The sequence below is a fragment of the Herpailurus yagouaroundi genome, unplaced genomic scaffold, assembly GCF_014898765.1.
Source record: "Herpailurus yagouaroundi ecotype Mexico unplaced genomic scaffold, PumYag 166, whole genome shotgun sequence".
In the NCBI taxonomy this organism is placed as follows: domain Eukaryota; kingdom Metazoa; phylum Chordata; class Mammalia; order Carnivora; family Felidae; genus Herpailurus; species Herpailurus yagouaroundi.
The window spans coordinates 1622711-1646582 of record NW_024412407.1 but is presented as its reverse complement, the minus strand read 5'-3'; the positions used below and the strand labels follow the sequence as shown (position 1 = coordinate 1646582).

Here is a 23872-nt window from a genome sequence, read left to right as displayed (position 1 = left end):
CCGTGGATTTCCCCTTTAACTATCAAACTCTCAGCCAGAGGGCTCAGTTGGGCTTCCCTGCCTGCCCTCAATACCCCCAGGTGGCAGGTGGGAGGTAGAGTCTGGTGCCCTTGCTTCCTCTTGCCTGAAGCTCACTTGCAACCATTGCTATTGTAATACTACCCACTCTCTCTCACCCTAGCTGCTGGGGGTATGGGTAAGCAGTCAGGTTAGCTAGATCTCCTAGCTCTGATTTTTATTTCAAGCCCAGGAAAAAAAAAAAAAAAAAAAAAAAAAAAAAACCCACAAAAAAAAAAAAAAAAAACCTACACCTGACAAAACTCAGTAATAGAAGGTGTTTTCTCCCCCTTCCCTTCTCTGGTCCCCTGGAGCTTATTTCACTGGAAGGGAACGCAGGTTGATGTATTTTTAAATGGCTTTGATTTTATCACCTTGCTTAATGATTTGGCACGTTATTTATTAGATGGGGAGCTTCCCAGAGGGGCCTGGCCCATTAACGTATAAATAATGTGGCAAATAGTTCAATAGAGCTGTAAAAAAAGTGATTTAGAAATAAATTGACCTCTGTTTGTTACATGTAAACGAAGGCCCAGGGTCATAATGTATTTCGTGCCCTTAAGCTGGGTTGGTGGGGTTGGGGTGGGAAGGGATGAGTAGGGGGCTAGTGCAGACACTGGGGAGATTTTTTTTTTTGTCACAGCTCTTTTTTCCTCTGCCATGATGAGGGTGTGGCGGATATGATGTGGGCTGCATGTGGTGTGTCTGTGGCAGAATGAATAGATTGATACCTATGGTCCGGGGCAGCAATGCGGTTGGTTGGTAGGGATGGAGATGGGTGGTTTGAGATGGGGGTTTCCTTCAGGACAAAAATCCGTTTGTAATTTTATTATTGAGGAGTTAATATTTAACCCAGGTGTGTGGAAAGTGAAGTAGATGGTTTGAAAAGCAGGCTCTGTCTTGGTGCATCCGGGTCACTGTAGTAAGCACCTTTGATGGGGACTTGTTGTTCATCTCTGCCTAGTACAGCATGCAGCACGTAGTAGGTAGTCAGTAAACGTTTACTGAGCACATATCCACATATCTCCAGTGATTGTGATAAGGAAAGAACAGTAAAGATCATTTCTGAAGTAGAGATGTGAAAGAATGGGTACAATAGCTAACATTTACTAATCACTTCACATATGTAGCCTAATTAAATTTTTTTGTGCTTAAGTTGTTAAATGACACATATTCACAAGAGTGTATAAAAATGTATGTGCATTTTAATGAATTAATGTGGCACTTAGAAATGCCCATGCAAGCACCATTTATTAAAAAAAAAAAAAAAAGAACGTAGCCAGGGCCCCAGAACCCCCCTGCATGTCCCCCCATTTTTTTAGAGAGAGAGAGAGAAGGCAGGGCAGAGAGAGGGAGAGAGAGAGTCCCAAGCAGGCTCTGTACTGTCAGTGAGGAGCCCAATGTGGGGCTTGAACTCATGAACATGAGATTGTGACCTGAGGTGAAATCAAGAGTCAGATGCTTAACTGACTGAGCCACCCAGGTGTCCGTGTTATGTCCCTTTTTGATCACAATCCTGTCCCTTCTCCAAAGGTAACTATCTTGTATTTTGTAATAATAATTTTCTGGTTTTTCATCATGGTTTTGGTACCAATGTATGTATCCTTAAACAATATCATTTTGCTTTTTTTTGAATCTTATATAAATATACTTGAACTGTGTGCATTCTTTTGTGTCTTACATTTTTTTACTCAGCATTTAATTTGTGAGATTCAACCATGCTGTTGCTCATCACTGTAATTTGTTCATTTTCATTGCTGTACACATTTTATAATATGAATATACCATGACTTATCCATTCTACTGTTGATAGACATCTTCACCTTTCAGTTTTTATCACCTGAAAACAGTGCTGCTCTGAACATTCTTAAACATGTATCCTAGTGCACCTGTAGCATGTTTTATAGGGTCTATATCTAGTGGTGGAATTTCTGGGATATAGGGTATGTGAACATTCAAGTTTACTTAGTAATATCAAATTGTTTTCCAGGTAGTTATACCAATTTTCCCTCTCACCAGAGTATCTGAGAGTTCCTGCTGTTCTAGCATTCTTGCCAAACTCTTAGTAGCCCTAGAATTTTCCAATTTAAGTTTTACAATATCATATCAAATTGGAATTACTATTATTCCCATTTTACAGATGATTAAACTGAATATCATGGTGTTTCAGCAACTTGATCCAAGTTGTATAACCAGTAAATGGCAGAGCCAGTATTTGAACTTGAATTTGACTCCATAACCCAGCTTTTTTTTTTTTTTTTAACATTTATTTATTATTTTTGGGACAGAGAGAGACAGAGCATGAACGGGGGAGGGGCAGAGAGAGAGGGAGACACAGAATCGGAAACAGGCTCCAGGCTCTGAGCCATCAGCCCAGAGCCCGACGCGGGGCTCGAACTCACGGACCGCGAGATCGTGACCTGGCTGAAGTCAGACGCTTAACCGACTGCACCACCCAGGCGCCCCTCCATAACCCAGCTTTTAATCTCTATGTTTATATTTTGTCTTGATGATGAATACTTGATAGATTTTGGATAAATTACATAGAAAATATTTTCTGCACATTTAATTTTGTTAAACAATTGAAACATTTTTTGTTATGTGTGAAATGGACTATCCCTCTTATGCTTAGTACCAACTTGTGTAGTGGGAAAAGTGGCTTGTTTCAGATTTGGTGTGGGATAACCATTTAAGATTAAATATTTAATCTTGAATATGAAATATTTGTCAGAGAGTATCTGACATGGAGTTGACTGTAGGATGTCCAGATGAAGCTTCCAGAGATGATCCAGACCATCCCTCTCTAAAGGCAGGTGAAATATCTGTAAACAACTCTTGGGTGAGGGACTCCACCCAGGAGCCAGAAAGTCCTTTTTTCATGCTACTTCAATTCCTGCTGCTGTTTCAACTCATTCCCTCTAGTTCATTCTTCCAAAGAGAACCCTTAATACATGATCAAAGGCCCCCTTTCTGGTTTCAGGGTATCATGTTGGCTGGGCAGAGTTTCCAATAGAGTCAGGGCTTTAGGATGTCTTTCATCCCAAGAGCTCAAAGCCTCCCACGGACATTAACCCATTAATCACCATGCTGCTCTGTGAAGTTGAGAACAAGTCAGTGGGAGCCTCCCCCGCTTCCCAGGTAGAGAAACTGAGTCCATGACTTGTCCAGAACTGCCCAGGGAGTCAGGGTGGAGCCAGGAAAGGAACTCAGGTGTCCAGGGAGACCATCTCCTCCACTGTTAGTGAATCAGAGCTCCAGTTTTCTGCACATTCAGCAGAAAAAAGGACTCATGATTGAATGGTGAAAATTGAAGCCAGTGTTACAGGACATCAGAATCCTGGGATCACTGAGCCAGACAGCCTTGCCCAAGGAGACATGCATTCTTCAAGACCAGGGCCAGGGTTTTTACTTCTGTCTCATTGATGTGCCTGGTAGACTATGTCCAGTACATGGAAGGCCCTTGATAACTATTAAAGCTGAGTGTAGAAACAAGCAAGTGGCAAGATGCCTGAATTTGTCTTATTATCTGGGCCTCCTCCCTACTCCCAATTTTTCCTTCTAACAAGGACATCTTTGGGAAGGGGCATGAGGAAATGAACCTTCAGCCCAATGTCGCTGGGTGACACATGAGCCTAGACAGAGCAGTGGGTAGAGAAGCCTTAGGTCCACAGGCTGGGAATGGAAGAGAGAGGGGTGGAAGGAGTTCCTGAGACTCACTCTTACTTTGCCTAAGAAGATCTATAAATGAAACTAAATTTTAAGCTTATTTCAAGAATTCTGTGAGTTCCTGCCCCTCACCTGCCAGTGTAGTCATCTGGGACAGACACCTTTGCCAATTATAGCCTTTATCCATTCCATGGCAAACAACAGAGCTCTGGGCCTCGTGACCAGATAAAAACATGAATTTTGTTTTCTCCATGTCCTCATCATTTTGTTGACATTCTCAGTGGATTGCTGTTTAGAGGAAGCAGTGAGCATATGTCACTTTAAAATATGTTGTTCTCAGGCACATGGGTGGCTCAGTGGGTTAAATGTCTGACTTTGGCTCGGGTCGTGATCTCGCGGTGTGTGAGTTTGAGCCCCACATGGGGCTCTGTACTGACAGTGCAGAGCCTGCTTTGGATTCTCTCTCCCTCTCTCTCTCTTTGCCCCTCCCCCACTTGTGCTCTCTCTCTGAGTGAATAAATAAACTTTAAAAATTAAAAATAAAATAAAATAAAATATGTCATTCTCAGGGTGCCTGGGTGGCTCAGTCAGTTAAGTACTGACTTAAGCTCAGGTAATGATCTCATGGTGGGTTTGAGCCCCGCGTTGGGCTCTGTGCTGACAGCTCAGAGCCTGGAGCCTGCTTTGGGTTCTGTGTCTCCCTCTCTCTCTCTGCCCCTCCCTGGCTTGTGCTCTCTCTCTCTCTCTCTCTCAAAAATAAATAAACATTAAACAGAATAAAATAAAATATGCCATTCTTAGGGTGCTCAGAGATCACAAAATCAAAGACTCTTCTAGGACTAGAGGACCTCCCTGGTCATGGCTTATGCATCCCTGTGTGTCAGTAGAAGATGTCTACCTCAGTTATGGGATGAACTGGAGGAGAGTTATCTGTTTAGAATGTGTATGTGAGACTCCTTAGGTACGTCTCTACACATGATTGGATGTGTATTTGCAAATCGATTTACCTATTATATGTAGGAATCTCTGTGAGTGAATATGTCAAGAGAGGGGACATCCACATTTGTGTAGGCGACTTTGCTCCCTTTGCTAGCACCTCGTGTAGCTTTTCTCTATCTTCAGACCCTCCTTCCCTTCACCTCCCCAGTAGGTGCTAGTTGGCAGCTCCTGAAGAATCTTGAGGCTGCTCCTGGCATGTCTTTATTTCAGCCACCCATCTGATCCCATCCCCATCCCTAGAAGGGCTTCCCGCTGCCTGCGTTTATCTCCCTGTTTTATGATGTCATTTAATTAGCTCGCACATGGTGGTTTTATGGGACAAACACGGCCTTGTTTGCCTTATAACTGGATTTCACAGCTCTGTGGGGACAGGTCAGGAAATCTCAGGCCTGTGGTGTGTGGAGTTCAAGAATACTGGATCTTTAGGAACCCTAGGAATTTTGGGAAGGGTCTGACTTGGAGTTCTATCTTCCAAACACTAGAAAAAAGTCCCCTGTCACTTCTCCAACTCCCCATCCCATAGCATGTGAATTAACCTTGCTGGGGAAGTGGGAAGGCTGTGCCAATCACAGCCAAGGGGATACCAATTCTTTTGCTGTCCTGAATCTCTGTTGCCTATGTGACTGTCCTACTACTTGTGGCCCATAGAGTGACCGCTCATAGGGTAGTTATCAGCCTTCTGAACATCAACTTTTGGGGAATGAGATGTGGATACTGTAGGGCATATTCTAAAATAGGGACCTGTGAGCTCAAGGTCCCCAAATGAGAAAAATGGAGAGAATCTTATTCCTTTAACAGAGGGCCTAGTGGGACAATTAGGGTGTTGAGGAAGCAGGGTTCATCCATATGTTAACTAGGGAATTGGGGCTACTCTTCATGCAAATTTATATTGGGACTGCCATGTGCTGGTTTTGGTTTGTGGTTGTTGTTTTGTTAGCTTCTTAGGTCTGGAAGGCCTGGGAATATATAAGAATGAACTATCCAGAACCATTCTAGAAAAAGGAGTTCCATCTGATTTTCCTATATCTCCAGCGAAGGAGACCCTGCCCTCTGCTTCCATATATGCCTTTTGTGGGAAGCAGCTTTTCCTTCTCCTTTTGCCCACCTCACCAAAGTATCTATACATGCACCCTTAGAAATGTCCATGAGCAATTTCTTGGTCAATACACTATTCTTTTTTTTTTTTTTTTTTTACACTATTCTTTTCTCAGCCTTGGACAGCACATTTCTTTGGCTTGGTGTTGGTGAGTAACCAGGTACGTGTGTGTGAAATGTACATGGGAGCGAGGGATGGGCTGGAGGAGCCCCGGGCAACTTCTGCTTTTTCATTCCCCCATTGTCCTCCTCCACCTCTCTGCCCCTCATGGATGAGATTCTCAACCTCAGGCCCTCACTCTTGCCCTCCCTTTACTGTTCTTCACCCTCCCCTCACTGTGGCTCCCATCGTTCATGGCTCCTTCCTTGGCCTGTCCCTGCATAGGACATCCCTTTGGGCCCCTCATTCTGAAACCCATCAATCTTGTTTTCTCCAAAACCACTGCAGAAAGATGGATAAGAAAAGTAGCCTGGAAACAGGTAAGCAGTGCTTCTAAAAGGGAAACTGAGGCAAGTATCAGTCTGGGGTTGGGAAGAATGTTAAGATAGAGTAGCAACAGGGGGAAGAGCACGCCAAATTGTAACTATAACTAAGTAGAAATTTAAAAATCCTAATCTCAGATACAGAGACTTATTTGAATATGATACGTCTTAAATGGGGTATTCTAAACATCACTCCCCTGCTGGAATCGCCTGATCTAGTTCTGCCTAGATGCAAAAGGTTAGACCAGATGAATCCTAAACTCTCAGAGGAAGGAAGGACTCAATCTCTCTAGGGCCTCTGTTTCCAGAATCTTCCTTGTCAGGATATCTTCAGAAAATGTAGCCCAAATCCCTCCTGCTGCTGCTTGTAACACGTTAGGAGTCTGATGATGAATATAGTTCATCTTGACTGTCCCCTCCTCCCTGGGAGCTTGTGACAGCACATCTCACCAAAAAACCATTAGGTTCTGAAAGTGTTGGGACTGGCCCTGGCATGTCTTTGCCCTTCTGTGCTGTCCTATCTCCGGATGACTTCAGAGAAGGTGAGGGTGGTGTTCAATGGATGCTCCCGCCTCCCCCTCCTCTTTCCTCTCAATCGCCAATATATTTTCTCTGACAGTTTGCACAGATAGTTAAGATACCGTGTAATTACTGTTGCATTTGAAAGCCAAACATGATTTATATCTGACAAGCTCAGTCATCTTTGGGATGACTTGGGATGTGTGTGTATGTGTACTTGTGTGTGTGTGTGTGTGTGTGTGTGTGTGTACATATGTTGGTTATGTCTTTCTGTGGGAGCAGAGTAGGTATTGGGCCCTCTGCCTCTCTCCCCCACTCAGTTACCTTCTTTTACTGAATCAAGAAACTGGAATATACAGAGCACTGGAAGGAGAGGCAACATCCCTATTATCAGGAGGCAGATGGGACTGATATGATACCCGGGACAACAGCAAACACACAGACAGAGGGGATGAGGGCATTGGTGGAGAATGGAGAAATACTACTGGAAGCAATATGGGTGACTTATCGACAGAGGACTTCCTTCAGGAGGGGCTGGTGGGGGGATGTTTGGAAGAAGTGGATTAGCACCCAGAGAAAGGAAAGGTGGGTGCCTTGGAGGAGAGAAAGAACCACCTTTAAGGTAAAAGAAGAGAACCTTGCAGGGAAGGAGGCAGTTTTGTCTAGCTGGAAGGACATGTCTGAATGAGGGGGTCACAGGGAAGGGGAGGGTTGGGAGGAAGCGTATACCAGTGGGCAGGGGGGTGGTCAAAGCACTGTTGATTTTTCATCAAACTGTTGTCGGGAGGCATTTGGTCAGCACCTTTGAAAGCCCAGATCCGGGGTGATGGGGTTCTGAGGTGGGAGACTGGGCTTGAAGATAGCAGGGGTTATAGCAAGTGGGGAGGGCAGCTAACAGGAGTGGGGATAGAAGACTAGAGAAGCCACCACCAGGGCCTTCCTGAATATTGCTTCTGAGCTTTGTGACAGGGAAAGGGTAACTGCTTCTTTTCCACTTCCCTTCGAATTTCAGTAGGAGAACTTAAAGTTGGACAAGAGAAAGGATTGTATAATTTCCTAAAGCAAAATGCACCACTGCATCATTTCTGTGCCCTAACACAGGTTTGGCCCGTGAGGAGGGTGCTTGGCTTTAAGGCAGAAAGATGCACAGGGATAGATAGGGCTCATCTTCAGCCCCTGGGGTAGAGTGGGAGTGGGGGTGGTTGGTGTTCTTAAGTTTTGCTCTCGGCGTCTCTGGCTCAGGCTTCTGTCAGTACAGACCTGCATCCCGGCCCCGCCCCAACTGCTGATTATACCCCTTGGGATGCATCATTGCTAGGAAAGCAGATGTGCCAGATGTGACATGTTTGAAAGAAGAAAAAATCCCTTACCTCTGAGCCTTGGGGAGAGCTGCTAATCACCGTCTTGCTGCTGCTCATGGAGAGGGCGGGGCTCAGGTGGGTTTTATGCCAGCTTCGAACTCTCGTAGCCCCTCCGCAGGAGGATCTCCAAGCACCTATGGAGCCAGATGTGGAAGAAGGAGACTTGGGAGAGGAGGAAGAGAAACTGAGGCCCATGCTAAATGGAAAAGATTTTGGTTGTTCAGTAGCGGGTGGGTGCCAGCTAGTTTATTGTTCTGGGTTGAGCAATTTTTATGTAAGAAGGTGTTGGTGTGTGTGTGCATGTATGTGTGTTTCTAGGAATTCAACCCAATGGCATCACTTCAGTTTATCTAGCGACTTCTCCTGGAAGACCTCTGTGACTTGCTGAGAGCCCTCCTGCTCCAGGCCCTCCTACTGCTCCGCAGTCTCTCCTAGTTTTATTTTCCTCCTCTCCTCAGGAATTGAGCTCAGAACTTGCAGTATGTCTTGTCCTTTGCCTGAGGGGAGCCTCCTGAGCCTTGCTGACAGATGTCTCAGTCTGGGAAGCTCCAGCATGCTTTGCTTAGTGTCTCTCCGCCAAGACGGCGCCCGAGGTACCCAGATGTCAGGGCCCCAGTGCTTCAGCTATTCCCCTAGTCATTTCCTGATGCTGATGGGATAGAGGAACAGTTCCTTTGATAAGACTAGGAGGGGCTTAGGAGAAGAAATACAAGAAAGACTCTTGGGTGCACTAGAAACTTCTAAGTCTGAGGTTAAGGTAAAGTCACACAGTACTGCACAGTGCCTAGAGAATGGACATAATTGTTCCATGGTATCTACAATCCTTAGGAATGTAGTTGACTCCAAAAAAAAAAAAAAAAAAAATCTCTGGTCAGATTCCTAGGAGGTGATTCTTGATTACATCTTTCCTTAGGTGTTGACATTTTCTATTTTCTAAACCAGATTATAACTCTTCTAATCTGAGCGCAAAGAAAGTGGACCCACCACTAAGACATCTAGGCTAACCCTAGGACCTTAATGCATGTAAGTAAAATAGTAGAGTTCTATTGTCTCTACCAACTAAAAGTCCACTGACTAAACCAAATTCCAAAGTAGCTCTATCCCAAACCCAATCCTTAATCCTGATCCTGAAATTAAGCCTAACTCAAATCCCAATTCTGCTCCCCTCCCCCGCTTTCACTGCATAGAATGATTTCAGGGGAGGAGGGGTTGGGGAGGAGAGGGCAAGATGAGGAATGCCTCTGGGGAGAAGGAGGAGGAGGAGATCCAGCCAGAGCGACCTAGAGGAGCCAGTGTGGTATCTGGGAGCCTGGGGCATGATCCCGGTACCTGCCAAGCCATGAGTCACGACATCATTCTCCATGGCATTTTGTTGGGGGTGTGTCTGGGCTGGCACCTGGTAAACAGCCTTGCTTGGAATGAGGTGCTTCCCCTCTGCCCCTCTCCCTAATTTGGGGACAAGAGAGAAGTCTTCTGTCCTGAGGGTCCTTCTTTTCTCTTTTCTTTGAGATTTCGCAAGACTCAAGCAAAGCAAGAGGAAAGACTTGGCACTTTGTCATTAGTTGCAAAGAGATCATGGAGAGACTAAATTACTGAGAATGCAGAGTCTAGAAGCTTCCAAATGTGAGGTGACCTCGTCCAGCTCCCTGAGCGTCATCCCCCTCAGGGACGCAGAGTTGCTCCACTTTGCCCTATGCCCTCTCATGACAGGGCTCATGCTCTACCACACCTCCCTTCCACTGTAGCTATTGCCCAAATCCAGATAGGCATCCAGGGTGGCTGGATAGAGATCTTTATGGGAGTAAACCTGTGCCTGTGGATGAAATAACAACCGGAAACACCTGGAGCTTTTTCCTGAACCTCGTACCTCTCCCCAGCTAACTTGAGTCATAATGTGTCACTTTTCTGTCTATCTGACCCTTACTCTTGGGAAGGGAGAGAAGGAGCAGGACACTAATGACTGTTTCCTGATGTTAAAGCATGATTAGGACCATTATTGTTTAGTCCTTGGGGAAGCCAGACAACCATCAGCCTGACTCTAAAGACATGTAGTTCAAGACAGTTGCTATCCTCAGGGCTCATGGAAGCTCCACTCCTCCCCGCCTCTATCCTTAGCCCACAACTGCCAATCCTGCTGTAACCACTGTAGATAGGACTTGGGGGAAGGGGGGTGGTGTGCCTGGTTCTTTGGTGTATTCCCTCTAGGCCTCATTTCCATGCCTGGAGCAGAATTTACACTCCTCTCCCATTGCAGGTTTAGCTCTTGTCCCAGCCTCCTCCACAGGGTTTGGAGGCTAAAAGTCCTCTAAAACTAACTAGGAAGTGACAGTGGTAGGTATTAACATACAGTTCTTTATGAAAGACTGCAAAAGCTCCATTCTTTGAATGACACACAAAACTCACTTTAACCAAGCCTGACTCCCAGGTGCAACCCACTTGGAAAAGACCAGCATTCCAGTTTGTTGAGGATTTCAAATATGTAATATGATTTAGAAAAAAGTCAAAATATGGGAGTCAAAAGGGGCTTGGGGTCAGAGTTCCTGCCAGCTGCCTCCTTTTTCTTTCTTATAATGCTGAAATATTATAGTAATAATAATAACATTTAAATGGTATTTTACAGAGGTACCTTGGGGGCTCAGTCGGTTGAGTGACGAACTTCAGCTCAAGTCATGATCTTGCAGTTTATGAGTTCAAGCCCCATATGGGACTCACTGCTGTCAGCCTGTCAGCACAGAGCCTGCTTTGGATCCTCTGTCCCTCTCTCTCTGTCCCTTACCCGCTTGTGCTCTCCCAAAAATAAAAATTTTTTAAATGATATTTTACAGTTCCAGGGTATTTTCATTTATAATCATACAATAACCTTGTATGCTTGGAATTCTTACCCTCATTTTACAGACAAAGAAACAGAGTACTTACATGATTTCCTTAAGGCTATGGAACTAGTAAGCAATAGAGGGGGCATTTGATCAAAGTCTAGTGACTGTTGTCAGGTTGTCGAAGATCATATGTCCAACTATCACAAGAAGAGTTAGGGAACCCTTTCTGAAGAATTTCCAGGGTGGGGAATACAGTTTCTAATGAAATCATAAATGCATTCCTAATTCATAGGTTCAGGATAAGATGGTCTTGGTGTGCCTCCCCCCCCAAATGAGGTCTAAAAAACTAAATCTAACCCCATTGTCAAGACAATATTAAGAAAACTGGGGAAGACGTGCCATCATATGCAAGCTAATAATATTTTATTGATGAAAATTTGGATGTTCTAATGAGTGTGATTTAGAAGGAAACTCCAGAGGCTCTAGGTCACCATTTCTAGTCCATACAATCAACATGTGGATGCCCTGTTCTTAAACAATCAGAGGAATAGGAGCCCACTGCAATTTTTGATCTACCTGCCAATTTTATCTTAGCCTAATCTAAATCTCTTTTGCTACCTTCTCACTAGATCTGTTAGTGGGATTGGGGGTAGGGGGGATATTTCTGCCTGTCTGTCTATCTCTCTCTATCAAGATTTGGAAAGCTGTCTAGAAGCTTCTAGTGTAATATCCACTTATGGGTTTATAAATAATTCATTCTTTTCAGGCTTCTTCAGCCTAAATAATGTCAACTCCCCTGGCCTTTTCTTCTCACATCCAGCTTTTGAATAATACTGGTTGTTTCAGGTCTTTCGGAGAGGTCAAGTCTCCTAGAATATGAAGTGCTATTATTTCCTTCCACTCTGATTTGGGCTGTTCTTTCTTTTGCTTCCTTGTTGTAAACACTTCCCAACAGGACTTCCCTCCTTCGATTCTCTCCCTCATAACCATCCCAAACTCTGTTGTTGTCTCCCTAAAACATGGTCCTAATCATGCCACTTTTCTTCTCTGCTCCATAGCTACCTTGTTGAGTGCATACTATGTGTCAGGCACTATCACTATACTAAGTGCTCCATATGCATCATCTAATTTAATCACCACATCAACCCTATGTTGTATGCACTTTTGTTTTCTCTGTTCAAAGTTGAGGAGACAGAGGCATAGAGTAGTTATAGAACCTGCCGTGTCTCATGACTGGAAAGAGGAGAGCTTAGATTTAAACCCAGACCTTTGCAGCCCAGAGTTCATGCTATCCTGATACTGTCTGTATATTTTTAAATGTATCTGTCATATCTCCTGATGACGGACCTGTGATATCTGTCATATCAAGTGCTCGGACACCACCCTATTTAGTGATGTTCAATAAATGTTTGTTTATGATTATGATGATGTAGGGAAAAAAGCAGTTCTTGGTGAACATGATAAGGAGGAAGGGAGAATTTTAATTGTGATTATCCAATTTGCTAAGGAGAACTTAGACTTCTTGTTTCATATGGACTTTGCTGAATCCATTTCAAGAGCCCCAACTGTGCACAGAGCTCTCAATTCAGTGGAGGAATCCTCTAGGAACAAGACTTAGTTTCTGTTCTTGGGGAGCTCCCAGGCTAATAAGCCCCCAGACACAGGCATTTTTGTGGAATTTTCATGACTGTTGCAGGTTCAGACACCACCTAACAAGAGGTTGGAGGCTCTGTTTTGCATGATGATAGAGAGAGATGGTAAAAGAGAGACTACAGATACTCTTTGGTGTCTCTAGCTGTCCTTCAAGACATGTAGCCTGGCTGCAGCACAGAGAATTTGGCTGGGCCATGTGGATTGCCTCCACTGGTGGTCTCCAGTCTGCCACTTAGCAAGGTGAGGGGAAGGGCAGTGATGATTTACTCTAGAACAAGGTAAAGAGGCTGAGGGGACAGGGAGAAGCTGCTTACAGTCGCAGGGCAGCAGAACCGAAACTACGGCCAAGGTCTCAAACGAACCCACCTGAATGTCTTGGCTTCACGAGAGTAGTGGAGATAGAGAGGTAGCCCCATTTCCATGTCAGAATGGCTCCAAACCCTGTGTGTCCTCCTAGCTCTCACCACATGCACTTTGCTTCACTGCCTGCCCTGAAGCAAGAGCTGAGGTCTCAGGTTTTGGGGAAAGTGAGGTGCAGCGTCGCCTGACAAATGGGTGGGTCCCCCCCACCCAGTTTACAAGCCCAGGGTGGCTCCCTCCCAACACCCTCCCTCTCTTTATGGCTCTGCCACAATCTTTGATGTCTTCTTCTGGTGAAGTGGTTCTGGGGTAGAAAGAAGCCAACCTCAGCCAAAGACGCCCTGCGCACAGTGGTGCTCAGGCCAGGGAAGGGGCTCCAGCGAGGAGGTCAGGGATTTAGCATATGGAGCCGTCAACTGGACAAACTGACACTGAGTGTCTTTTCAGATCTGTGCCTCTTTGGGAAATATCAGTGTTATATTCGGTCTCTTTCATGGTGATAGAAAGAATATGCTTGGGCTTTGGAGTGACCCAGACATGGTTCAAACCATAGATCCTCCATGTTTGAGTTTTTTGACCTTGGGCAACTTACTTGACCCTTTGAGCTTCAGTTTCCAAATCTGAGTTGAGTAATAGACAATTCATCTCACAGGATGTCATGAGAAAGGACTAAAATGTGTACAGAAAGTGCACAGTAGTGTCTCATATCCAAACTTGCTCTGGTAATTAAAAGATAAGCTCCTCTGTGTGCAGGGATCTCATTGGCTTGCTCTCCTTCATATCCCTCTCCCTTCTCCAGCACCACAGGCCTCTCTGCCCTTTCTCTGCTTGGGTGGAATGGCGTTTTCACTCAAGCATCCCCCCTTTCCTCAAAGATGCACAAATCCCAGGATCTGCACCGATCTTCTCTGTCATCAGCAGGCCCCCATCTCGAAAGCCATTTACCTGGAGAATCCTGTAAACAACCTCCTCTTCATAGTTGGCAGTTTTTCCTCTTCTCTGCCATGCTCCCTCTCTCCTCCATTAAAATGATTTTATTTGCTTTGCTCCTATTCTTATCCATCTATAATTTTTATTTTATAGTCACTCCATAATGGTCTGGGGCCATCCCTACTGAATCACCAACTGGTCTTACTTTAAGATTTAATTTGGTTTTATTAAAATTACCAAAATTCTCCCTGGGCAGGTGTAGACCTGGCCAGGGCAAAGCTCTCTAGGCTGTTGACTATGAGGTCCCTCCCCACTGGTAGATTTCCAGGCTCTTCAGTTTTTCATTCAGCCACAGCAGGTGAATGTTCCTGGTGCAGGCAGAGAGAGAGAGAGAGAGAGAGAGAGAGAGAGAGAGGGAGAAAGCGCACACACTTGCTTTACTTTGCCTTATAAAGTCTCAGAAAATGGGTTTCCCACTCCCACTACTTTTACCTATCCACTTCTGCATTTTTTGAAGGAAAAAAATGTTCATCCACCTTCCTTTTGCCTAAGATCATAAATGGGTGCTCCTGGGTGTCTCAGTCAGTTGAGTGTCCCACTCTTGATTTTGGCTCAGGTCACAATCTCTAGGTTAGTGAGATTGATCCCCACAACAGGCTCTGCTTTGACAGCACAGGGCCTGCTTGGGATTCTCTCTCTTTCCCTTTCTCTCTCTGTCCCTGCCCTGTTTGCACGTGCTCTCTCTCTCCCTCAAAAATAAAATCAATACACTTTAAAAAATCATAAATGGATCCCAGGGTTTCTGATGTAGATGCAACTGAGATCAGTGAATGCATCTCAAGTGTCAGGATTATAGGGAGGAAACATGTACATGGATGTGTGTGTGTGTGTGTGTGTGTGTGTGTGTGTATGTCTAAATGTAGCTTGGAGTGTAGATGTCTCCCATTTAGCTGTGAGAACATAGATTTACACTGCCTAGGGAAAGAGCTTCAATGTATTTTAAGTGGCTAAAGAAGCTGTCCACTATTAGCCACTATGCCTGCCCTTGGGAGTATAGACACATTCTATGAGAATATAATCTTTGGTGTGAAGTCAGTGACAGTAATAGGTGTTAGCTCCTTTACATCTTTACTTTTTCTTTTCAGGGAAATGGGGTAGGAAAAGCTTGGGAAAAAATGGATTTTCATTTAGATCTTCCAATACGTTACTTATTCTCTTAAAAAAAAAAGAGAGAGATCTTCGTTAGATGCATAAATTTCAGTGATAGGGCCATTGGACCCAGAAAAAGTAGAAGAGGAAATAGGATTCAAAGAAAATGAAAATAACAAAAGAAACGTCCTGAATTAGATGTCTTCTATTTACCTTGGTGGATGATCACGGACTGTCCCTCAAGGCCACCAATACATGTAGATCCCTTTGAGAGGTAGAATGCAGGATGAAATCCCTCCCATCCCAATTCCATGGACATCTCTGTTTTGTTCCCATGTCTGAAGAGAGACATTTTCAGTTAATAAAAGAATGTGCCTCTGTCTACCTTCCCCTCCCTACCCCCTCCATAGTCCTAGGATGCAGGTGAGTATTTGCTCACTTCTGTCTGTGTATCCACATCCCAAATACCTCCTAAGGAGCCAGGGAAGAACTCTACAATGGGAACCATGAACAGTGCATGAAGCATGAGGCATGAACTGTGCATGAACAGAACAGTTACTAGAGAATCTCATAAAAGTCGGTCAGAGGGCTGTTGGGCTCAGAGCTCCGTTTTGGTCTCAACTTCTGCTCCCTGCCTGCAGTTTTGCTTGGCTGGCATCAATCGACGCTGAAGCTGCCTGTTGTTTTTAAGGGAAGAGGGACTACAGCTGGGGTGATGAAGAGTTAGCTTCCCACCTGGAACAGTGAAGGGTTTCCACCTCTCCCGTAAGGACCCAATTTTAAATCTAGAAGGTTGAATGAGAAACAAGACCGTTCGAGGTAGCCTAACACCAGGCATTTGAAAATAGACATTTTTCTCACCATCCTTCTTTTCCTTTAAAAAAAATAATGTAACTTGGAAGAATATGATTATCCTAAAACATTTTTATTTTTTAATTAAAGAGGGTTCATTATGCTACCCGTCTCATCTCGTCCCAGAGGAGGGAAACCCTGTGTTCAGCAAGTTTGCTAAGAAATAATTATAGGTTCAGATCTTCCCCAGGCCCCGAAATTCAATTAAAAAAAAATTTTTTTTTGTTTTAAGTTGCTTGCAGTCACATGGTGTGTATGTGTGCACGCGCGTGTTCGTGTGTGCGCGCACGCCCCAGTTCTCCTCGTAACTGCTCTGGGAATGGGTTCCCAGATGTGAGGCTTCTAAAAGACAAGCATCCTCCTCCCCCCTCCCTGACCCACTTCCAGCCCAGTTTCTTCAGCCGTATCTTTGTGAGCAGATGTTAATAGGGTGAAAAATGTTTCTGTGAAAGGAACCTTACTTTGTTTTGTGTTGGTTTGTTTTCGGCTAGCATTGCCCTGATCGTCTCCCAGCCCCCAATCCCTGGGATACCTCTCTGGCTTAAACTGAATTAGGTCAGTGTACATAGTGGCTCTCAACGCTCACGGTGGATCAGAATCAGCTAGGGGAACGTTTAATCAGCGTAATGCCTATTTCGGGATGTATGGATTCAGCTGGTGTGGAGTGGGGTCTAGGCATCAGCATTTTTTAAATGTTTATTTATTTTTGAGAGCAAGAGAGAGAGCACAAGCAGAGAAGGGGCGGAAAGGGAGGGTCAGAGGATCTGAAGCGGGCTCTGCACCCTACCAGGGAGTCCCTGGGCGTAGGTATTTTTTAAAACTCCTCGGTGCTCGTGTGCAGCTAACATCCAGGGTTAGGGACCCAGTGGTGGAGATTTGGTGATTAGTAAAGACACGCAAACACGGTCATGAAACCCAAATTCAACTGCCTAATTTGACTTTTTGGCTCATTGTATAGTAATTTTAAATAATGTAAGTGTAGGGGCAGAGTGCTTATCTGTGACTTCTTTTTTTAACTTTTTAATTTAATTTTTTATTTTTTAAAATTTACATTCAAATTCCTTAGCATATAGTGAAACAATGATTTCAGGAGTAGATTCCTTAATGCCCCTTAACCATTTAGCCCATCCCCCCTCCCACAATCCCCCCAGTAACCCTCAGTTTGTTCTCCATATTTATGAGTCTCTTCTGTTTTGTCACTTCTATCCAAACTCTGAGTTACAGTTAAACTTGGGTGGGACGGAAAGTCATGGTTGCTTCCCTCTTCTGTCATTCCAAGAGAGAGGGCCGTTCTATTGTAGGACTGTCCCAGTTTACATAAAGAAAAAAGATTATTTAGAGAGGTTATTGTATAGAGGACAGACCCTGCAGGAACATTCCAGGAGCCGGGGCAGCATTTATGGGTTCATTTAAGCCATGATTAGCCTTCTCCCCAGTTTAAAGAAAGTAGCTAAAAACCCCAGGCTTCAGCGTACAAACCCTCCTGGCAGCCAGGAATATGAGAAGAGAGAGGGCAGGACTGTGTGAGGCCAGATTCACACCAGATAATAAACCAAAACAGACATGTCTAATAGAAATCCAATAAATGAATTAATAAAATAAATAACATAAATGTGCCTATGAATCCCCATATATCTCAGCATATAAACATATATAGGTTATATATATTGGTGGCTTACCTAATGTTTATGTGCATGTGCATAGATTTAAGTAGAGTGGTATATAAATATATTTATATAACCTCACTAGCTCTGTGGGGCGTGGAGGTAATTATGCAGATTTCTCAGGCATAGGTTTTGGAAATTGTAGCTATTTTCATATTTTTTTTTTTTACATTTTTTTTCAACGTTTTTTATTTTATTTTTGGGACAGAGAGAGACAGAGCATGAACGGGGGAGGGGCAGAGAGAGAGGGAGACACAGAATCGGAAACAGTCTCCAGGCTCCGAGCCATCAGCCCAGAGCCCGACGCGGGGCTCGAACTCACGGAGCGCGAGATCGTGACCTGGCTGAAGTCGGACGCTTAACCGACTGCGCCACCCAGGCGCCCCTCTATTTTCATATTTTGACTGAAAATTTCACTGATGTCTTGATGCTTCCAAGTACTTAGATATATCAATTATGTATATATTTTCTATTTTGTAGATAGATGTTTGTTGTCCATGTAAACTTTTTTCAGAGAGAGGGTACTGAGTCTTTATGGATAGCCAGAGTGAGCAATTCAGACTCAAATAATCTACTTTGGGTCTTAGCTAATCTGTGCTTACAAATTATGTAAAATCCAGTTCTAAAATCTTTACTTATTTGGTGTTACGTAGAGGTTCCCCCTAAAAATATGAACCAGTTGAATGAACTTCATTTTGCTTTTGGGGGTGCAGGTGTGTGGTCAATAGCTAGTAGGACCTGTTGGGTCCACTTTCAATTATTTTTGCACTCTTGAAGGGAGAAATAGCGGACAACTATCCAAGAGAGAGCTAAGAGAAAAAATTCAGTTTGGCTTTGTGATGAAGTCAGAGTCGAATCTCTCATTCTTTATCATCCTCACACACATAAGCGCAGGTGCGCACATATGCAGGTGCACACACACTCCCTTTTGTCAGACTGTACCTAATGTCTTTCCGGGCTGGACTGACAGAAGCCCAATGGAGGAAGCAAACCTAAGCAGTCTCCAGAGACAAGAACAGACTAGCACACATTATCCACATAGGAGATACAAGCTTACATATGTAGAGATGTGCTTTTGTCCCAAAAGGGCTTGCCTAAGACATTGTTTATAAACAACTACAAAATCATTATCTAATTTCTATGACATTTCGGCTTACCTCCCAGTTTGATTCTGTATCTGAAGCTGGGACAGATATTGGAACTGTGTGTCTCCAAACTGCCTCCAGAGTCACACGGTGGAGAGCAGGAGGGAAGCCATCCACTACCACCTTCCTGTCTCCCGCAGACAGACTGGGCTGAGCCAACTACAGAGTCTTCCAAGACACAGCTTTAAAGGTCCATTTATGACTATTTTTTATGAAAAATAACATAGATGAGTTTTAATAAGATTCCTCTCTCTCTGGGTTGGCTCAGCAACAACTTAGCTTTAAATATGCATCTCATTCCCCTAACTGTTCCTTTTAACTTGTTGGCAAAACCAAAATGATAAGATAATATAGAAGAGAGTTTTCTGAATTGTTTGGTCACAAACATCCCGCTTTATTAAATACATCCACATGAAACACTTTTGTTGTTTTATTTGAATCCGCTTTGGCTTGGGTATGTAGGAAGAGAGAGTCAAATTGCTCTGTTAGTTTTCATGGATGCTGTTCTATTTCATCCATACTACTGGTGATGCCATTCATCAGAATGTGGACATATCAGATTTCCAGTTTTTACCTGGGATGTATGTGGTCACATACCAATAGGTTTGTACCAGCAGAATGAAGTGGGGCAAGGAGTCCTGTACCAGCTATTCATTTACTCATTCAGCAAAGATTTATTGAGCTCCCATTATGTGCTAGGTGCTGTGTGCAGTTCTAGGGTAGCAGAGAACAAGGTCCTGTCCGCAGGGTACTCACAGTATTCATGGAAGAAATGGGCATGTTGACAAATAGGGATAATACAATGTGTAAGGCATAGTGAAAGAAACAATGCATGAGGTATTATGAAAGCACCAAGGAGCAATCGGGGTGGGGGCAAGGTGAGGGTGGATTCTCAAGGGGGAGCAATTGATGAGAGTTAGAACTTTATTTCATTCATTGTTGTTATCTCCTACTCCTTCGTATGATACCATGCTCGTTGAATGAATTGATCAAGGATTGGTTAAGTCTCTTTTTTTTAATGTTTATTTTTGAGAGAAAGGGAGAGAGACTGCTAGTGGGGGAAGGGCAGAGCGAGAAGGAAATGGAGGATCCAAGCGGTTCCTGCTGACAGCAGAAAGTCCAACATGGGGCTCAAACTCACGAGCTGTGAGATCATGACCCAAGCCAAAGTAGGACGCTTAACCGAATGAGCCACCCAGGTGCCCCAATTAAGTCTCTCTGCAGTGGCAAAAGCACTGTAATAGGAGTCAGTAGGTCTAGGTTTTGGTCCAGGGTCTGCAATTGCAGTTTGTGACTTGACCCTATCACTGTCAAGAGGAAATTAGGAGAAGATCCTGGATGAATTCCACATCTCCACTTCCTTGGCTAAATAAAATATACTGTCCCTCCACCCAGTGTATGAATAATACATAAGAAATAAAGCCAAGATTTTCATTCTATGATCCATTCATGAAATGTTAACTCCCTATAACCTTTATCCTTTCCCAATTTTCTGTAAATCTTTTTAAAGATATTTTAAAATTATTTGGAAGAGGATTTATAGCTTCAGACTGATTTTTTTTTTTTTTTTTTTTTTTTTTTGGCAAAAGTTAGGACAGATTGACTAGAACAGAGAAGGCTGGAACCTGGGGAAAGTGAAATATTATAGAACTCATTTGACTTAGTTCACCCAGTGCTGAAAAACAGTTTAAAACCATGCAGTGCTTAGAGCAGAGAAGCAGCAGTCAGGGTTCAGAGACCACATAGTGTCCTACTTCATAGAATACTGTTTCTCTCTGCTTGAGTCTAGCACAGAAGGAGACTGGTGGCCAAAGGGTCCTGACCTGGTTGCAACAGGACGACTCATATCCCTGTTGATCATGTTGCCTCTTTCTTTCCCTTACCACAGGCCAAAGGGAGGAGACAAAAACTAAATGTTGTAGGTCTAATCAAACGACTCAATGATAAAGCTGAAGGGTCTAATCCTTCTTATAGAATTCTTACTCTTTCTGTCTAGAATACTCTTGTTTACCTCAGTTTTCTCTTCTGCAAAATAGGTGTAATAATTCCTACCCTACTTACTGTTCAACCTACTTACTTCCTTACCTACTTTCTTTTATGATACTTATCACAATTTGTAATTTGTATTTGATTAATATCTGTCTTTCTAATTTGACAGTAGTACTCATGAAGATGGGGACTGTGTTTGTTTTTTCCTCTCCATTTAATTGCCAGCATCTAGCAAAGTGCTTCCATGCATTAGTCATTCAGTAAATACCTTTGAATAAGTGAATGAATGGTATTTTGGGAATCAAGTAAGATGAAATATTTGAAATACTTTCAAAAAATTTTACAGGTGAAACCTGTGTAAAGCATTGTTTCTAGTTAGGTAGGTTGTACATTCCTTGAGTTTAGGAACTAAGTCTTAATACTGTTTATTTCCCATTCAACTTGGCAGCGTACTTTTCACATGGTAGGTGCTCTGTAAGTAATTATGCTTATCACTATATTATTTAAAATAAAATGATAATACTTGCAATAAACAATCATCTGAAAGTGAACTTAAGACAAATAATTCCATTTACAATAGCATCAGATATAATAAAACACTTAGGAATAAATTTAACAAAAGACATATAAAAATTATACTCTGAGGGAGGCCTGGGTGGCTGAGTCAGTTGAAAGTCTGACTTCGGCTCAGCTCAGGTCATGATCTCATGGTCCATGAGTTTGAGTCCCACATCGGGCTCTGTGCTGACAGCTCAGAGCCTGAGCCTACTTCAGATTCTGTCTCTCTGTCTCTCTCTTTCTCTCTGCCCCTTCCCCACTGATGCTGTGTCTCTCTCAGAAAATAAACATTTAAAAAAATTTTAAAAATACTTGTAATCAAGAGAGTATGGTCCTGGCATAAAGACAGACCTACAGATCAATGGAATACAATGAGAGTCCAAGAATAAATCCTTACATTTACAGCCAACTGATTTCCAACACAAGTGCTAAGACAAACCAGTGGAGGAAGAATAGTCTTTTTAAGTGGTCCTATGACAACTGGCGAGCCACATGCAAAAAAAAAAAATAAAAAAAGAATTTTGACTCCTACCTCACACCATATATAACAACTAGCTCAAAATGGATCAAAGACCTAAATGTAAGAGCTGAAACTATAAGATTTTTAGAGATAAACACATGCAAATCTTCATGACCTTGGGTTAGGTAATGGTTTCTTAGATAAATGCACAATAAGATAGGAAAAATAGGTACACTGTACTTCATCAAAATTTAAAACTCTTTTCTTCAAAGGACACTATCAAGTGAAAAGACAACCCACAGAGGAGGAGAAAATAGCTGCATGTCATATATCTGATAAGAGACTTGTATGTACAATATACCAAGAATTTTTATAACTCAATAATAAAAAGACAAATAGCCCAATTAAAAATGAGCAAAGTATCTGAATAGGCATTTCTCCAAATGCCAATAAGCATATAAAAATAGGCTCAACATCATTAGCTCTCAAGGAAATGTAAATCAAAACCACTAGGATGGCTATAATAATAATAAAAACAAGATAATAATAACTGTTGGTGAGGATTGGACAAATTGTAACCCTCACACATTGCTGGTGGGATTATAAAATGATACATCTGTTTTGCAAAACAGTCTGACAGTTTCTCAAAATGTTACACCTAGAGTTACCATGAGACCCCAGCAGCTCCACTCCTAAGTATATGCCCAAGAGAAATGGAAACATATGTTCCTGTAAAAACGTGTATATGAATGTTCATAGCAGTGTTATTCATAATAGCTGAAAAGTGAAAACAACCCAAATGTCAATCAACTGAAGAAATAAAAAGGGGACTATTCATATAATGGAATATTATTTGGCAATAAAAAAGGAACGAACTACTGATACATGCTACAACATGGATGAATCTTGAAAACATGCTAACAGAAAGAAGCCAATCACAAAAGACCACATATCATATGATTCCATTTACGCGAAGTGTTCCAAGTAGGTGAATCTATAAAATGAGACAGTATATTAGTGGTTGCCTAGAGCCAGGAGTGTTGGGGGCAGTGGGAAGCTAACAGATATAGGATCCCTCTTTGGGGTGATGAAAATATTCTAAAATTGATTGTGATGTGGTTGCACAACACTGTGACTATGTTACAAATCACCGAATTGTACACTTTAAATAGATGAATCATATAGTATGTGAATTATATCTCAATAAAGCTTTTATTAAAAGAGAAAATTATAATATAGTGCCTGCCCTTAGGGAAAATACAAGGTAATTGAAAAAAAATTTTTTTTGTTGATTCTCCATCTTAAAACCCCTGGCTGCTCCATTTTGAAAGTTTATGTGTTTATTTTCTATGGGCGACTATAACTTAGTACTTTGGAGTTTAGGGTGAAGTTGCAGGAAGACATTAGAGGAGAAAAAAGGGCAGAGAATAAGGGCGTAAAGAAACTCAAGGAGCTAAGTCTTTTGAGAAAATGTCTGGGAAACCTGTTCACTTTCCTAGTCAGTCTAATAGTTAGGAACGGCATCGTCAAGATTCCCCAACATGAATATTTTTTATTGAGATTTCTAGTTTTGGTTGTGGTGTTTGGCCCAGCCACCTTCTTTTGGATGAAAGCCACTAAAAATATGAAACATTGACCTCCTGTCCTACTCTAGTCTCTCACATCTGTCTGAAGATCTGGATAATTGGTGGGTGTGGATAGAAAGCCATGGAGGACTTACATCCATCTGGAGAGTGGAAAGGTGAGAAGGAGCTGGGGAATGACTCAAGACTGGAGTCTAGAACAAAACACTCTGAAAACCTCCCTAAGTATATAATGGGAAGGAAATCTGACATCTTGATGACTGAATTGACTCCTACTATGTTGTAGTTTTGATTCTAGTCTTTGTTTCCTTCCTTTCTCCAGAATCCAAATTTCAGTAGCTGTTACACCCACATGTTCAGAACAGCCCCTTTGAACAGAGCCTGTTCTGACTGAGAGGAGAATAGGTAGGTGTCTGAGGCAGAGAGATCAAAAAAAAAAAAAAAAAAAAAAAAAAAAAAAAAATGGGTTTTAAATAAAAATAAAAATGGGGAGGGGAAAAAAAAAAAATATATGTAATATTTGTCAAAAAAAA

General features: G+C 42.8%; 1 protein-coding gene across 3 annotated transcripts in view; it reads left to right on the top strand.

Annotated features, from left to right (window-relative positions):
- The window catches only part of LOC121038477 (cationic amino acid transporter 3-like), a 111448-nt gene that overhangs the window by 76969 nt on the left and 10607 nt on the right, over positions 1-23872 (top strand). Inside the window, exon 1 of one of the 3 annotated variants that reach the window (XR_005794376.1) lies at positions 23071-23497. The exons of the other annotated variants lie outside the window; for them this stretch is intronic. The gene's annotated coding sequence lies outside the window, so the exon portion shown is untranslated. Of the gene's footprint in view, positions 1-23070; positions 23498-23872 lie in introns of those variants that run through there. 3 annotated transcript variants of the gene reach the window in all.